This window comes from Mirounga leonina, unplaced genomic scaffold, assembly GCF_011800145.1.
Source record: "Mirounga leonina isolate KUSES-001 unplaced genomic scaffold, KU_Mleo_1.0 Mir_174, whole genome shotgun sequence".
Lineage (NCBI taxonomy): Eukaryota > Metazoa > Chordata > Mammalia > Carnivora > Phocidae > Mirounga > Mirounga leonina.
In genome coordinates, this window is record NW_023270451.1 from 21,845,640 (window position 1) to 21,864,151 (window position 18,512).

At 37.4% G+C, this 18,512-nt stretch overlaps 1 long non-coding RNA gene across 1 annotated transcript; it reads right to left on the bottom strand.

Annotated features, from left to right (window-relative positions):
• Positions 1–13,973: 13,973 nt before the first annotated feature.
• On the bottom strand, positions 13,974–18,138 carry LOC118020774. The gene is made up of 3 exons (XR_004682004.1): positions 18,030–18,138; positions 15,373–15,639; positions 13,974–14,603 (listed from the first exon to the last, which is right to left on the bottom strand). It is a non-coding gene; the product is annotated as an uncharacterized LOC118020774 (long non-coding RNA).
• Positions 18,139–18,512: the final 374 nt, after the last annotated feature.

Consider the following 18,512-nt stretch of genomic DNA (forward strand, 5'->3'; position numbering starts at 1 on the left):
TTTCTTTCTTTCTTTCTTTCTTTCTTTCTTTCTTTCTTTCTTTCTTTTCTTTCTTTCTTTTAGGAAAAATTTGGGCAATAGTTTTGGCATCATAATATTTTCTTTCACTTTTAGAAGCATTCTTTTCTTTTCTCAATATTAAACACATTCAAAGATTGATGCTGCCCTGAGAGCGTTGTAAGAAGAATTTCAAACTTCAGGTTAGAATGGTCCCTGCAGGTAGCTTTAGTACTATGTACTTGGTGACCTACAGTGTCCAGCACACAGTAGGCGTTCAAGAAACAGCTGCTGAAAGAGTTCTAGTAACTGGAGCAAGTGCTTTATCCCAACTGAGAGTTAATAGTAATGCAGGTATTAAGAAGGAAAAGCTAAAGGCAAAATCGACACAAAATATTCCTCTTACTGCATTATTATTATTATTATTTTTTGGCTCTGCAATTCCTTTCACAGTTTCTACTTATAATGCTGTGAACAGTTTCAACATTCCTGAGCCAAGCCAGTTATTAATTCCTTAAGAAAATTAAATTTAAAAAAAAAGCAAAAAATTTTTTCAGTCTTGTTAGTAGAGTTATTTAAATTTCACCTAATGTAACAATATAAACTCAGAGATTTTTAAAAGTATTAACTATGGATACTTTTAAGAATATTGGGGATTTTATGAACCATAAAAAGGAATTGTTACACTCTAACATTTTTAATTCATTTTTCAAATATTAGTCCATTAAGACATTTCATTTCTCTGATCTGATTTTTCCCCAAGGCAAAAAGTGTATATTTGTTTATGTAAAGGATCAATAGAAAAGTGATTCTCAGAAGGAAAATCATTAAATTCTCCTCCCCAGAGATAGATAGAGCTCTACTCAATAAGGCATGAAGTAGTTTTACTTCTTATTAATAACTCCAGATAAATGATTCTTGTTTCTGGATGTGCCTGTATCTCCAGGTTTAAGTTCACATTCTTGTTGGCGACTCTCAAAGCACAAAAGGGAGCCTGGGTTTCTGTACACCTTCACAGGGAAGCCTTAGGTTATTCACTCAGGAGAGCTAATTCCTCTGCCCATGATGGTAAAACAAGCCAGATTTCCAGGAGGAGAGTCCTAGGGGAGACAACGAGACCATCCCTAACACTTTGAGCACAGAGGCAATTTCAAGGCACTGGCAAGTAGCACTAAGAAGATAGGCAGAAGTAAACAATCCTCATAAAAATAGGGTCTGCTAGAGGCTGAGTGAGTGGTCTCTGTTTAACCAGGGCATCATTTTTTGTCCCTTATACCAATCTTTAATAGTAAGTAAAAAAAGTTAAAGAAATATCATCTAGAACTCATATAGCGACTATAAGTTTTCAAAAATATTTTTATTGATATCATCCTAATATGATCCTCAGAACATATCTGTAAGAGATATTTTGTAAATGGAATCATGTTATACAGAATAGTGAAGTGACTCTTCTAAAATCACATGGAAATGGAGTGTCCAGGTGCCGTTCAGATTTCATAATTCCGAATATCAAGCTCTGTGTATAGTTCAGTGCTGCCCTTTTGCAAGGAGAGAATTTAGAATTCTCGTCTCTGCCCTCATGACAGAGACATTTGGAAAACACAGACTCACTAATTATCTACATCCTAAAGCAAAATTTGAGTTAATTGTCACCATTTATTTTCATGGAGGAATTTAGTCAAGTAATTATGAAAATTATTTCAAAGCACAAAATCTGTTGGCAATGATGGACTCTAATGAGCAAATATTAAGCTGCTACATTAGTTCTCCAAAATTAGTGCCCTTTCTATTTCTTCCTTAAATGTAACAATTTCTTCAAGAAGAATTAGATATTATTAGTCCTTGACATCAAAAGCCATGGGGAACTAATTACATAAAGTTGAATGAATATCTTAACTTTGTTGTCTGGCAGGCCATGCCCAAGTTTCTTCATGGAAAGCCCCTAAGTAGAGGTAAATAGAAAACACCTGGACCCAATAGGCACAGAGAAGGAAGTGTATAATTGTGGTTGAAGATAGCCAGCTGTCCGCAGAACCCATTTCCTCTTTCTCTATGCTATTCACTAAGGCTGCAGGTAGTCATGTGACTTAATGCTACACAGTAGAATCTGGAAACAGAAGTGATGGATGCCAGTTTCAGGCCTGGCTCATAAAAACTCCTCTAAGCCCTTTCCCCATTTGCTAGCTTGATGAAATAGGCACAATGGTCTTGGAAGCCATGTGCTGAAGATGACAAAGCTACAAAATGGAACAAGCCCAGAGCCCTGAATCACCATATGAACAAGAGCTACCTATCAATCGGGAAGTTATGTAAAAGCTAAACTTCTATCGTGTTTGAGCTATTTCACAGTTTGGAGTTCATTTGTGACAGCAGGTAGCATTTCTTTGTCTAATGTGTCTAACTCCCAGCATATGCACAGAAAAGACATTTTTGCATTTAGAATGTTCAGCAAGATTTCAGGCCTTGCAATGTGGACAGCTTGAGCACCATGATTTTGATGAATAATAGAATTATTGTCTTACATGGAATCATAATCACATGGGTATTAGTGTGGCCCTTTCAGGAATGAAGCTTAAAGTCTAGTGTAGCCCTCTGTTTTAGTTCCCTTAGAGTAGAATATTCCTCTCCTTGAGCAGGGCATTGACCTGAATCACCACCAACCTGGATACATCCTCATGAGGAATGAAGGGAGGATGGGGAGGACATGATTACTCAGAGGTATCCTTGTTGATGCTCTTCTCATATCCGTTTGGTACTTGATAAAGCTTGTGAGTAGGACTACTTGGTGTTGGTGATTTCTGTTACCCAAAAACTGAGCCCCAGCCTTCTTTGATCATTTATATGAGCAACCACTGTGTATATGAAGCAGAATTTATTATATGATAATCAAAAAGCAACTTTATTTTTATTCTCATTGCACTTTTAAAAGTACACTGTGAGAGCTCCTTTGTCTTCTGCCCCTGAATTAAATTTAGGGAATGTCTGAGTATTATCATATAATACATAGGCTCAATTCAGTAATTACTATGCCTAATCCACTGTTGTGATTAAAATTTTTAAATTCCTTTTAAGATTCACATTTGGTCTGCTTCATTCTTCTGCAAGATAACTATCTGCAGTGGGAGAGTAGAGCATTTCTTTCCCTTCCTTGTACTTGAAACTAGTTAGAAGTATTTAGACTTAGAGGAATAAAAGATCTGTTGATATTATTATGTGGAAATACAATATCTGATATCTAATAACCCAAAGGTATAAAGTTAATATAACAAAAGTGAGAATGTCTACAAATAGAGGAAAATTAATTTTTTCTGATAATCATATCTTAACTACCACCCAGTAGAAACTGTTGAATATCAGCCAAATAATAATTTTAAATTTCAGGCCTTAAATCTTAATTCCATCCAGAATGCTGGTGTTTGATTTTAGGAAAAAATAATATATTTTCTTACTGAATTATAATTCAGTGCGAGAATGTGTTACCTCAGGCAACCATATGAGATACTATTAAAAATGCAATTTATTCTACTACATAAAAATAACTAAAAATGCTGCAAATCGCAGAAGTGATGTAAGCAATGAACTGAAACATATTTCAAATCCATTAAATTTCAAAGTATGTTCATTCTACTTCTACACATAAACCAGCACTCGAGAAAGTCAGTGTTGTTTATTAAAATCTAAATTTCATTATAAGAAGAAAACATTTTGAATAACGTCGATAATTGTTGAAGCTGAGTGAGGAGTGCATGGAGATTCATTATATGTTCTCTAACTTTTTTGTGTGTGTTTGAAAATTTACATAATAAAAATTTGTGTTATGATAATTGTGAGAACTCTACATGAACAAAAAGATATTTACACTTGAGCCGATTTATTTAATTACTGGTAGGAAATCAGTGTGGCTCTTTCTCTGAAAGTCAGCTTTCAAAAGGAAAATAAGGTAAGTGAAGAGGGTAAAGTATATCCATTGGAAATAGTTGCCAATCAAAGGGGAAGATCATTTCTAGAAAGTATAGAAGATTTGGTATCACCCCAACACCCCAAGAACCAGAAAAATCTAAAGTTAACACATTAAATGTGTACCTTCATCAAGGTGAAATACCCCAAAGGTGCCAGTTGATCCCTTGTGCCAATCTAAATTTAAATGGCTATTTGTGTTTCAACAGCTTTGCAATGTATAACCACCTATATAACCACGTATAACTAGAATCCTGACTTTTATATTAACCACTATGTTGTTTCTTGTTAATTTTACCATATATAGATGCATCCCTAAATGACATTGGCTTGGTTTTATCTACTTCTGAACTTTATGTAAATGAAGTAATATTATATGTATACTTTATTGACTTGTTTCTTTCACGTAAAAAGACATTTGAGAGGTTCATCCAATGTTGATGTGCTCACCTGCAGTTCATTTATTTTTATTGCAATTCTTTGGTATGAATATATTGCCAATTTATTTTTGCTGCTTTTTCATTAACAGTCTACTTTTGATGAACTTTGAGGATGTGTTAATTTTCTAGTTATTACAAACAATGCCACCTTGTTATTTGTACAGATATGAACCAATCTAGGATAAATCTAAGTGGAATTGCTGGGGCAGTGAGTATAGGTTCAAGTGTTTTAGGTAGTGTCAAACTGGTTTCCAAAATTTTTGTGCCAATACCCATCAGCATGTAGAAAGTCCCATGGCTTTATAGACTTACTAATACTTTCATTTTTTGCCACAGGCATATTTTCTCTTTTAAATGAAGCAATACCTATAATGATAAATAAGCACCAGGAAAAGAGAAAAATGATGCAATCTGAACCCAAGTTTATTACTAGCCTCAAGAGTTTCACATATTTTTCAGAGTCTTGCCAATAATAATTTTAAAAAATAAAAGTAAGGCGTACCCGCTGGGAGTCACAAGACAAGTACTTCTAAAGTAAGTCGGAAATAACTGTTTGGAAAAGCTACAATTAAGGGAGCAGAACTTTTAAATGAATAAAAATTAATATTGACATTTAGGATATATTACTTATATTAGATCTCTTCATTTGTCCATTTTAGATTAACTTCCACCCTTCCCCATCCTGCTCTCCATTCTGGGAGGCTGACCTTTCTGGGACCCATTGCCATCTGGCTTCTGGTTGGATTCAGCCAATGGAGAACTCCAACAGAAAACAGGAAGGAAAAAGCTCCCTGTTGTGGGACCTGGTCTATGTGCCAGAGGTTTCAGCTCCTCTCAATGGATCATCTCCACCAGATCCTCTCATTTTGGGTTCCAGTAACCTCTTACCCCCGTTATCCCTTCAGGCCTAGGTATGGTAACAGCTTTGCTGTTACAGTCTCCAAGGTATCCCACCCTCTACTGTGCTTCCCTGGCCAACCTTTATAAGTACTTTTGTTAATAAACCTTTTTTGAGTTATCCTAACTTGAATATAGTATCTATTTCCTGCTGGAACACCGATTGATACACTATTCTAGTAGTTCTAAGACCTTAGTGTGTATTAAAGTCAGCTGGCAGACTTGTTAAACTACAGATTGTTAGGTACCACCTCTGGAGCTTCTGATTCAATAGATCTTGGCTGCAACCTGTGAATTTACATCTCTCACAGTCTCCCATTACAGTTTGATACTGAGGGGCCAAACTTTGAGAACTATTGTAATATCTGTTTCAAGTTCAGCAGGGCTTAGCCACCATTGGTCTAAAAGACAAAAACTCCTTTGAGGAAGGAATGTTGCTTGAGTGGGGTAATATGCCAGAAGCCCTAGATATTTAAGAGCAGGGAAGGAGGTTATAAAACATCTTAGGTGGTAACAGAAATACTCTTTTTCTATTTCTCTTTCAATCTCTCTCTGATTCAGTGAACTAAAAAAAAAAAAAAGGCTATTTCTTTTATTTTGCTCTTTTCTTCCCTGAAATAAATGAAATCTATTTTAGTTAGAAAAACTTCATAGAAAAAATGCTTCTTGGGGTGCCTGGGTGGCTCAGTCATTAAGCATCTGCCTTCAGCTCAGGGTCCTGGGATCGAGCCCCGCCTTGGGTTCCCTGCTTGGCGGGAAGTCTGCTTTTCTCCCTCTCCCACTTCCTCTGCTTGTGTTCCCTCTCTCGCTGTCTCTCTCTCTCTCTCTGTGAAATAAATAAATAGAATTTTAAAAAATTGCTTCTTTAGGAGCATAAAAAGTAGCATGTTAAATTACATAGCTTGGAAAATATTGTTAGTTTCTCTTCTCCAAATGGCAAATGGAATAGGGAGCGTGTAAAGAGAAAATTACCCAGGTGAAAAATGTACTGTCTATTTAAAGCACTTTGGCCCATTGGAAAATGGTAGGACGAAGCCAATATTTATTGAGCATCTACTACTTGCCAGTCTTTTATAAACATTAACTCCTTTTATCCTACCCCACCCACACCAAATCCATGTTGTAGATATTATCCCCTGCATTTTAAAATGAGGAAGCAGACGATGAGAAGTGAAATAGCATGTCTAAAACCATATGGCTCATGATAAAGTTACTGGAAACTGGGTCTATCTCCAGTGACTATGATTTCCCCACTAAGCCACACTGACCCCAAAGTATAACATAAAGACTGTCATGGATGCTAGGTGGCCTTCAGGACTGAAGGACTTTGCCCTCAGAATATTGCCAGTTGACAGCTCTCAGCTCTCAGTTATCTCTGGGAATTGCCCTCAATTTCCTACCATCATACTCCTTCCTTTGGTAGCCTATATCTAATCATTGAGGGGGATATTGAGGTAGTATAAAGTCTTATATCCCTTGGTAGACCTTTCTGTAATTGGACCACAGTCCAACTACTCCCTCTATCTAGTCCTGCTTCCTCCTCTTCCCTTCCATAATGGCTGACCCTGACAAAATTCTCTAATAAATTGTCAGCATGCTAATCTCCACCTCAGGGACTATTTCCCAGAGAACCTAACCTATGACAAAGATAGACCCTTTTGCTTTTTTAGATTGATGAGACAATAAGGAATGGCTCACAAAACTGTAAATTTCCTTATAATGTCAGATGATTTATAATTTGGGTGCTCAGAGCTCCATTAAAAATGTTAACAGTGATTTTACTGAAAAGGTCAATAACTCCTGTACCCAGTCTTGAATAAATAAATGAGTTTCTAGCAGAACAAACAAAAACAGAAAAATTGAGGACCAGGTAGGATCTTTAAGAATATCTGAATACACATTTTACTGCCCTATCTCTTTCTCTCTCTTTCTTTTTCTGATATTTTCTTGTTCTCATGCTCTCCCTCTTCCTCTCCTCCCTCCCTCTTCCTCTCTTTCCCTTCCTCTTTCTCTCCCTCCCTTACTCCATTACCTTCCTCCCTCATGTTCTGTTTCTGTTTTTCTGATCCTTTCTCTCTTTTTTCTGAAGCATATATCTTGTGTTTCAGAGATTTATTTTTCGTTATGTTTCTTCTTTTCCAGTTTTTGAAGGGAGGCTCAGCATTTACTGCATTTTGATTGAAGTAATCTTTATGCCCCTGTTTAGTAAATCCCAAAAATAATTATTTTCTTTGTGTTGTGGTGGCAGCAATTTTATTAGCTTTCTGTCCCTTAAGATACCTAATCTTTTTTCCCCAACCACCTTAGTTGACCTTATAAATCCCAGGAAGAAGTTTTATAAATGACAAAGTTGCTTATTTATGGAATATTGATTTGAACCTAGGTAAGGTAGGTGCTTACTTATCTAACATAATTGGAACTAGTAGTTGTTAAGTTAATCAAAACCCAGTTTGAAATGAGTAGGCATACAAGTAATACATACATTTTAAACATTTTAACTTTAAAAATATAAATATATGTTCATTTGCCAATCTTTTCAGTGGAGTTAAGGTCTTTTTATTAAGCATGGATCAGATGATCAGAGTTCCACAGCATTTTCTTTCCCAAACCAGTCATGTATCATCCTCAAGTTTTAGTTTCATTTTCTTTAATGTGGAGCAAAACTCTTTAAGACACTTGTGAAGCAACTTAAAGAGAAAATTTTCCCTAATCACACCCCATGTTTCAGTGTTCTTATCCACACCTAATATGGCAAGAGCTATATAAGCAATTCACTTTAATTGAGTATTTCTAAAGTATGCAACTTAGATTCCACAGAAACCAGAATTCTTCAAACTTGTATTTTATTGGTTTGTTTATACTGATTGTCATAATTTCAATGTCACACACATTTGGCACTAACAGGTTTGGCACTAACAATCACAACTTACTCTTAGTAAGTATACAACTCACTTTGAAGTAGCACAAATATGTGGGCGGGCCAGAGAGTGGCCTAGTAGTCCATGAGCATGTCGTATGCCATGGACATCAATTGGTATGATTTACAAAAGGAATGGAGAGTGGTAGTTAAGTCGGCAAACTGGTTAATTCAAAGTTGGTTAAAAGAACTTCTACATTTCTAAACCTGAAGGGTTAACTCAATTATTCTCAGGTTATCTGTGTTCTCTGAAAATTAATTTACTTTTCTAAAATGTTACTTAACTTTCATAATTTTCATCCAGTGCCCCATCCCTACCATACTTGTCAGTAATACCTATTGTATCTAAAATATTGTGGAAGAATTTTGTTCTATGTGGTCATCACCAGATTGTGTATTTTCATAGAATGAATACTTAGAGAATTAGCCAAAGAGAGTGTGTGTGTGTGAGAGAGAGAGAGAGAGACAGAGAGAGACAGAGAGAGAGAGAGATTAGTGGAAATTCAGGAGATATTTCAATCATAATAATCATCATAATACATTTTTAAAAAAATCTCTGAATCCTTTTAAGAAATGTTAGTGTTTCCTGGTAGCAGATTCAGTTTTGACATTCTTCTCAGGATTAGGGATGAACTCACAAACTAATTGTAGTCAATTTAGGATTATTTTATCACTAAATATAATTTTGCAAACCATGGTCAAGTACCATAATTTTAGGAAAAGAACCAATTTTTTTCTCAAAAAGTCAGAATGGATGACAGCTTGGGCAAGATAAATACTAATCAAATCCTTTGACTTGGAATTAAAAATGAAATATTTTAAGTAAATTTTTGAGGTATAAATATTAATTTTTTTCTGAAAGTAGAGCTATACAGTAGGAGAAAGGAAAGGTAGAGAGAGGTAAGCACCACCTCAATGATTAGCACATCTCCCTTTCCTCAGTTTCCAAGTTGCCCCCAAATATGGATAAAGTTAGGGCGGAGCTTTCTAAGAATCCCAAGAAGAGAAAGATGAGTAGCAGTCACTCTCAAATAGGTCAAACTGACAAGCCACAGTAAAAATAACACCCCTCCCCACAGTGCAACTGTAAAAAAAATTCTAGATAATATGCATGTATTGTCTGAAATTATGCATTGCTGGAAGAGATAACTAAGCCTGTGAAAGTTCAGAAGCTCTGTCAACAGAATTCTTCTGTGTCTGTTGGCTACCTTGGTGGTTTAACCTCCCACTGCAACAGAGAGTATTTTAGTGAGCTCAAAGGGAAGGCTCAGAAGATCCCTCTTTGACCTTGGATAGCACTTCTTCCCCTAAAGACTAAAGAATGACTTGGCATTTGGAAGACTGCTCTCACAGTGAGGGGGCACTCATCTACCTCTGCCACAGGTGAAAGAGAGGTTAATGAGACTGTCCCATGACTTGGGTTCTACCACAATGGTTCTAGTCTTGAAAAAGTACCCACAGGAGACTGCACTGATTACATTTATGAAATCTCACAAGTCCTGGTAAATTATACAAGATATGTTTAAAGAATCATTGATATTAACTTTTTCTTGTTCCTTTAATGTATGTTGGATATTTTGAAGTTGTCTAAAAATTCTAGCAGGGCATATGAGCCCCTAGCCAGGGCCCTGTTACTCCAGCCCATGAAAACGGACCCAGCATTATGAGAAACACACATTTCCTCCTTTTAATACTCGCTCAAACTGATTCTTAAAAAGAAAAAGTATTAAATTTTTTAAATGCTTAGAAGAGGAAAAGAGATCTATTGGCAGGAAGTAAGCAATACAAAAGTCTTTTTTAAAGACTTGTAGTATTTATATGATAACCAAATACACCAAATCCCAAATCAGGAGATGCATTGTGATAGTAATATATTTATGCCAAGATGAAGATAATAAGCTGGCTATATGAAATTGAGAGTGTGCCTAAACAAACAGATTCACAGAAGACAAAACTGTATAATCAAAAATTGGGACTGGAGCCCTGGGTGACCCAGTTGATTAAGCGTCCAGCTGTTGGTTTCGGCTCAGGTAGTGGTCTCCAAGTCATGAGATTGAGGCCCCTGTCAGGCTCCACACTCAGCGCAGAGTCTGCTTAGAGTTTCTCTACCCATCCCCTCTAAAATAAATAAATAAATCTTAAAAAAAAATTGGGACTAACAATTTTCAGACATCTTCTTGAAAATGTATCTTATGTTTGCAAATTTCACATTGATTTCCAAAATTTTTCAGAATCAGACTTTAATAAACCTATATTTGGTACATAATTTCAGTTCTCTCCGTAATGCTAGGAGTCAGGCACATGTAATAGTAAGAGTTCTAGAATGACAGACCTAATTCCAGATCTGTTGGTTATTAACCAGCTCTCATCTCAAGCCTCTTAAACACTGCCACAGTTCCTTCCATTTGTGAACTAAATAATAATTCCTATCTATAAAGTTAGAATGAGAATCAAACAAAATCTACAGATCTGTTTGAAAATGAATTATAGGTACAGAGATATAAAATACAGAAGCCATTTGTTAAGGTGAGAATTAAAAGTTAAAGGCATCTCAACTCAGGATGTGGCACAGCCGGGATCCTACATACATAAATATATCACTTCGTCATTATTTCCTTTTCTCCCCATCTCTAATAAAGCAGATCTCACTTTTCTGGCTTCTTCCAAAGCTTCTTTGGTAATCACCATATTTCAAATCTTTTTACTGACACATTGACATATCCTTCTCCTAAAATGCTTCTCAGAGACATCTTCATTGATCCTTTAAGTCTTCTTCCGCTTAATAGACTCTTTCCCACCTGGTCTCTGACACCGATCACTCCATATTGATAAGTATGAAGACAAGAACAGCTTCCATGAATTAAAAAAAAGTATATGGTAGGGCTTTCTTTCAACTGCTTTCTTATTGAGAAAAGTTATTGTGATGTTTTTAAACCAGTACAATTTTACATAAGTATAATAGGGTATCTAGATTTGTAAACATATTTATTTTTGAACAGGGTAAAGGGCTTGGTAACAGTGCAGGCAGAGTTCTTTCTTAAATCTCAAGCAATAAATCATCCACAATGATTTGGATTAAGAGCCTTAACTAGGGCAGTAACCATGGGAAGAAAGGGAGATTATGATAGGATCAGAAGTCCTATGGAAAATGGAATCAATAATACTGATTGTAATAGTATTTATTGGGGGAGGAAAAGGCCAGGTAAATAATTTAATAAATGGTAGTACTGTCAACCCCAGTATAGAATACTCATTCCTAAGCATCCAAACTTGCAAACCATAAGTTTTCTTAGGTATGCCAATCTTTCTGGAACCTCTGTGCATTTGCATAAACTGGGCCCTTTGCACTGAATATCTTTTTATTCCCTTGTCTCCCTAGAAATCTCCTTCAAAGTCATATGAAAAGTTTTCATCTCTTCCGGGAAACTTTCTATGAGCCATTCAGGCAGCTACAGGCTCCTTTCTCTTGCTTCTTGATCTACTACTGATACTTCTATTATAATACCTACATTTTATACTATAATTATTTACAAGTCCATCTCCTGGTCCTCAAGGACAGGACTGTGTTTTATTCATCTGAATGTCCCCAGGGCAGCAAACCATACCTGAAATGTGATAGAGATTCTACAAATGTTTACTGTAAACGTGCCTGGGAAGATAAGTTAGGTTTGGTGTCTTGACTATGAATGTGGAGATGCTAATTATGCAGTTGAAAATACGGATCAGGAACACAGAGATGGCACAAAGATATGGACGCAGGATTGACTTAGATCACTGAGAAAAAATGTGTACCCAAGTGGGAGAAGCAGAGGAGTGGACCAAAGTAAAGGAGTGAGGGAATGAGAGTAAAAGCAGTCCCCAAACCAGGGGGAGAATCAGGAAATAGTCGTTTTATAGAAAACGTTTATAGAGAAGAAGACAGTCCAGATGGAGGAAGGTGTTTCCTCTTTTAGTTTCCATAAAATTACTCTTTCCTGATTCTCCACCTGGTTTGGGGACTGCTTTTGCTCTCATTCCCTCACTCCTTTACCTTTGTCCATTCCTTTCCCTAAGAGAGGAAGATAGTCCAGATAGAGGAAGTTGTTAAAGGTGTCAAGCAAAGCTGCTTCCTTCTGTATAAAATGTGGAATATAACACCTAATGCACAGAGTTATGTTGAGGACTGAATGGAATATGTGACAATGCTTAAAATAGTGCCAGGGACAAAATGGTGGCAATAATTATTTCAAAATCAAATACAGTGAAAATTGAGATGAGCAAAACAGTCTGACAATTGGGAGGTAGATGGAAGTGACCATTGTGGGAAGAGCATCACTAGAAAGGAAGGGACAGAGGCTGAATTTCTGTGAGGTAAGCAATGAAAATGGGGTGAGAAAATAGAAAACAAAAAGATACTTTCCTTTTAGGAACTGTATTGATGAAGGAGAGAGGAGAGTGAGCTTGGTGGCCTCAGGAGAAGGCAGACTTGTGTAAAGAATGTTTGGTTGTAGGGCTTGAGAATTTTGAGCACATACGTAGCAGAGGAGGAGGAGTCAATAGAGAGGAAGAAATATTAGCCCAAAGGAGGATAGAAAAGAGGGTTGGAGATTGGTGTACATTTAAATGGAAAATTAAGGGAAGTATCAAGAGTTCTCTCTTTCCCATGGGTTGGGAGATTAGGTTTCCTGATAACGGTGAGTGTGGTTTGGGGGTGTAAGAGCAGTCATAAATCGGTGAAGTGGTCATCATGAGAATGGGAAAGGAAACCACTGAAGAGTAAGTAAAAAAAAAAATTATTAAACTGCATTAATGTCTGTCAGTTCCTATCTGCTGCTCTTGTCTTGCCCTTCTAACCATAAGTATTGCCTGCCGCCCACAGGGTTAGCCCCTCATCATTGAGAATCCCTTTATCCTGCTGAGGAAGGGGGATGAGTCCAGAGATGATCTCTCATTGACCAGGATCTTGCCCTTTAGGACCAAAATCACAATGGGTCAGGGCCCTGGGCACTGAGAACTGATCCATACTGCCCACAGGACTGAAACAAGCAGGAGAATTTCCAAGCAGTCAAGCCAAACTAAGGCTAGGATTCAAAGTATGGAATAATTTTTTAAAAACACTTTTCAGTAAAATAGTATAAATTGACCCTAGTGTTTTGAATATGAAGCTCCTAGCCTCCCAAAAATGATGCAAGGAATCTGACTCAAGGCTTCACAAAATCCTAATTTTAATTACAGGAAAGTTATTTTCATGTGCTTTGTTGTCTCCAGTTCATTTCAGTTTTCAGCAAAATCTCTGCCACAGGAGTCAAGGGTCCTCAGCTCTTCTGTTCCCTTTCTATAATAACTTCCTTATGGTCCCACTACCTATCCCTCCCAATCAGCTTCAGTCAGGGAACCCTTACAGAAGAGGCTTTAGTCTTTTTATTTTTTCACTTGTTTTTGCAGGTTCCCAATATCAATGATACCCAACTGATCAGTTGTTCAGGAAATTGTTAAGAATAGATGAAATAAGATAGGCCCATAAGGAGAATATGGCCTGCAAGGAGTAACTTTTCCATTCAGATATCCAAAAGGTCCAAAGCTCCCTCTCAGCTGCATCCAGGCTTTGGTTCACTGTCAAGGCCTAGAAACTCAGCCTGCTTTTCTCTCCTTCAGCTGAGGTTAGCAGCCACTCTACTCCTTGGGTATCTGGGCCCTCTCACACAGCTGGATATAGAACTGGTCAAACCACTTACATCCCTTCTACCCACCCTCCTCATCTTTTCTTTTTTCCCATTATAGATAAAACCCCTGTATTCTGACATTTAAGTGTGAGACTACTTAACATTAAGAAATCAATATAACAAATGGGTACATTATAAATTTTAAAGTAACACACAAAGTTCTTATAGTAAGTATCCCTGACTCAATGGGTGAGGTGGTAACCAGAAGCCTTTGGGTTTCAGCTCTCTGCTCTGACTCTCCCAAGGCTACATGGATGCCTAATGTCACCCAGCTAGTGGGCAGAGCAGGGTCTTGATCTCTGATCTGTCAGGCTCAGGCTCCAGAGCTTATGCTATAACAGTTATGCTATCCTGGTTCAAGCAGAGTTTGAAAACCTGCCACACCATATTACCTTTATTTACATGACAGGTACTACCTATATTTACATGACAAATGTAAATTTTACTCTTTTACTCTTGAGGATGGAAAAATTATTCTAACTTTCACATCTTTCTTCCGCGGTATTACTTGTAAACACAGTTGATAGGAATCCAACTATATGCTGGTGTGCTTCCTCTAAGCATCCTCACATAAATGTACCTTCTGGCCTTATAGGATGAGTAGGTCTTCCATTGTCAGAGCAGCTCAGGGTTGTACTAGAAAAACACAGCATGGGTCCTCGTTTTCCCTTGGTCCAACTAAGTGACCCATTTCTAAGAAAATATACAAGTGGGCAAGAGTCAGGAGAGGTTGACAGATGTTCTACCTGCCCCCAGGATCCAAAAGAACACTAGATTGGCTCTACATATTAGTTTTCTTATTGCTACTGTAACATAATACGCAAATGTGGTAGCTTAAAACAATCTAGACTTATTATTTTACAGTTCTTTGGAAGTCCAACACAGATGTCACTGGACTAAAATTAGGATTTGGTAGGGCAGAATTTGTTTTTGGTGACTCTGGAAAAGATTCCATTTCCTTGCCTTTTCCAGCTTCTAGAGGCTTCCCCCATTCCTTGGCTATTGGCCCCTTCCTCCAGCTTCAAAATCTCTCTCTGACTCTGTTCTGCCTCTCTCCTCCACTTTTAAGAGCCTTTTTGATTACATTGGACCTACCTGGATAATCCAGGATAATCTCACTATTTAAGGCCAGCTGATTAGCAAACTTAATTCTATCTACCACCTTAATTCCCCTTTGCCCTGTAAGCTAAAATATTTACAGGTTCTGGGAATTAAGACAAATATCTCTGGAGGCCATTGTTCTGCCTATCACACTTTTTAAGGAATCACACATGAAGAATGAGATCCTCCATTCCAGGAAGGTCAAAGATGAAATCAGGGAGTACATAAGGGAGCATTCTTGAAGCAGAAGCTTGAAACCAGAGCACCTCTTATCAATTTTCTTCTCCCCACTGCTCCCCTTCCCTCCTCTCCTCTCATACATGAAACTATAAGACAATATTCCAGCAAAGGGTATACTTACAGCACATAGAAATCCAGAGAGAAGAAAATAGGTGATTCACCTGGAGATGTGCAGTTGTGAACTGCCTACTTGAAACCAGGGTAGATAATTTGGAGGGTTCATCTTTCTCGTCTATAAATGGAGTTGCTGCCTGCCTCTGAGTTTGCATGAGGATCCAGTGAGGTAATAGATGCAGTGCATCTTGGCACACTGTCCTATCACATTCTGGGCAGAGTCCAAGGATGAGTTCAAGGATGAGTCCAAGGACGTTACTGGTTTCAGATATATCTAAGGAAAAAAAAAAAGAAAAGAAAGAAGAGAAAAAAAAGATTTTTGCTTCTCCACAGTTTTTCAGAATAGCAGAATTTAAATTGCTGATTCCTAAGCAGTTGTTAATGGGCAATGACATTGACCCAGGGCTTATTGATTAGGACATCTTTATTGTATTCAAGTGGATACAAAAAATAAGTTTCTCGGGGTGCCTGGGTGGCTCATTTGGTTGGGCGACTGCCTTCAGCTCGGGTCATGATCTTGGAGTCCCGGGATCGAGTTCCACATCGGGGTCCCGGCTCAGCGGGGAGCCTGCTTCTCCCTCTGACCCTCTCCCCTCTCATGCTGTTTCTCTCTCTCTCTCAAATAAATAAAATCTTAAAAAAAAAATAAGTTTCTCCATATACTTAAGAAAAGTCCCATGGCTGGGGCGCCTGGGTGGCTCATTTAGTTGAGCACCAACTCTTGATTTCGGCTCAGGTAATGAACCTCAGGCTTGTGAGATCGAGTCCTGCATCAGACTCCACGCTCAGTGCAGAGTCTACTTGGGATTCTCTTTCCCTCTCCTCTGCCCTTCCCCCGACTCATGCACTCACTCTCTCTCTCTCTCTAAAATAAAAAATAAATCTTAAAAAAAAGTCCCATGGCAAAGGAAATTTGCGTAATCTTTAGGAAAGCCTGCATATAGTGAAAATAGGTATTTATCATAGTTCTTATTGGCAAGCATCTAAAATTAAATCATGCAGAGTTAGTAATGATGTTAAAACCCATAATATTCTTCAATTATTATAATAATATTTTACCTTGAGCAAGTATGCTATGTTTCAAAGCACTTCAGTTTACATTAGTTCACTTTTAATATGTGCATATTTCCTGCCCTAACCTCATTTCCAGTTGGCCCATAAATTGATTTATTTATGCTACTTAGCCCTTGGGATTAATCAACTGTTCCAGTTGTTTGTGAATTTACCTAAATAAATAGGGTTTTCTTGATACAATTAGTCTAGATATTATAAAGTAATATGGGATTTAACATGAAAAATGCGTATTTTCCTAGGAAATATCAGACTTTCAACAGTATAGTCTGATCATTCTTAGCCTCCCTCCCCAGCCATTTAGCATTTACATTATATACATAATAGCAAACTATGCCAGAACTTCTAATGAGATAAAAGTTCCACATATCTGTTCTCACTGATTTAGGATTTTTAAAGACAGTATAAGAATTTGCTACTATATTGCCAAATCCCCTTGCTAAAATAGAATTCTCTAACAGGAACTTCATGTACAGTTGAACCAGAAAGGATAGTCAGTTCTTCTGAACCAGCTTACCATTGACTGTGGCCACCTCTCCCAGGGTGTAGCTAATTGAATGGACTCCTCTCTTGAGTGACAGGTCATTGGAGCTGACCTGGGTCCATATGACCAGCCTGGCCTATAGCATGTGCTAAGTTTTTGTTTCCTAACCCAAGAAGGGTCAGTGTGATAATGCAACTCTCTTGCTCTACATCCCAAATGTTCTACACATAATTACAAAATATATATGTGGAACCTTTGGCATGTGCATTTTTCCTGTAGGATCAGCACTCTAGGCTGGAGGTGGGGAGAGGAATTGGGATGGGGATATAGGGTCAGGGCTGCCTCCTTCCTATTGGATCAGAATTCTTTGAGCTGTACCAGTTAGAGGGGTGTTTTAAATCCATTTTGTCAAAAATTACTTTATACTTAGGATTAAAACTGAAAATGCATTCTCTTCACTGCATGGGACATTGGTGCAATGCCATTAGACATTTCCATGGACGGAGAGTCTCAGAATGTTCCTGTCTAATAGCTTGACACCCAGTGTAAAGGATTGAAGGCTAGAAAATGGTGTGCATTACAATGCAGAGCATTTAAATAATCACTTAAAAGAATTTTTGCAAAAGATCAACATGAATATGAAGCTTATTAGCAAACTATACTTCTTACTTTAAAAATTATCTTAATTTTTAAAATTCTGAATAGCCTGTCACCCAAGAGACATTTAGACTACTGATAATGTTGATAATTTCATCTCCTGCCCTGTTGTAGTAGCTGAATTCTTATAAATACTGTGTGTCTGAGTTATGAACACATGTATACACACTTAGATACACACACATGTGTATGTAAACACATACAATTTCTTGTGATAGTGTTTCCCTCAGCCATAATTTGTCATATGGAGAAAAATATCCAATATTATATAAAAATAGGATGTGTAGGTAATTATTTTGAGATTTTCTTATCAGTTTCTGGCATATTTTTTTCAAACAATCTAAAAGATTGCAGCTAAAATACATTTATTTTTAATATAACTATTTGCGTCTAGACAGTTCAGATTGTATCATTAACAATTTTTTCCCCTATCCTCCCCTATTTAAACTTACCTGATAATGGAATGTCATTTTGTTGTTTTGTTTTAAAAATTTTTTAATAACAACACAGGAAGGTGAGAATCCTGTTGTGGAGAGTTTCAGAAAAGCATCTCAGGTCAATAAGCTGATATATCTTTTCCCAGGACCTAATTTGAAAACTTGTAGCAAACGGGGAAAGTAGACCTGTGAGTCACAAATGAGTCACCAGCATCAGCCAGCCACCCCTGACAGGACCAAGAACGTGACTCCAGCTTCTGCAGTGCAGTTCTGCCCCCCACTCAGAGCCACTGCCCTCTGCCCTTTTGTTTCTGATGAAACGTAAGAAGCTTCCTGCCCAAACCACATGTGCTTGCAGTTCCCTGATCTCTATAGTAACAATGAAAAAGAAAGCAAGTTGACTCCACTAGAGTTTAGCAGGATGTTAGGAATTCTTCTGTGCTGATTAGTCATCTTTCTGCTATTGAACCTTCCTGCCTTTAATTTAAGAAATCCTGT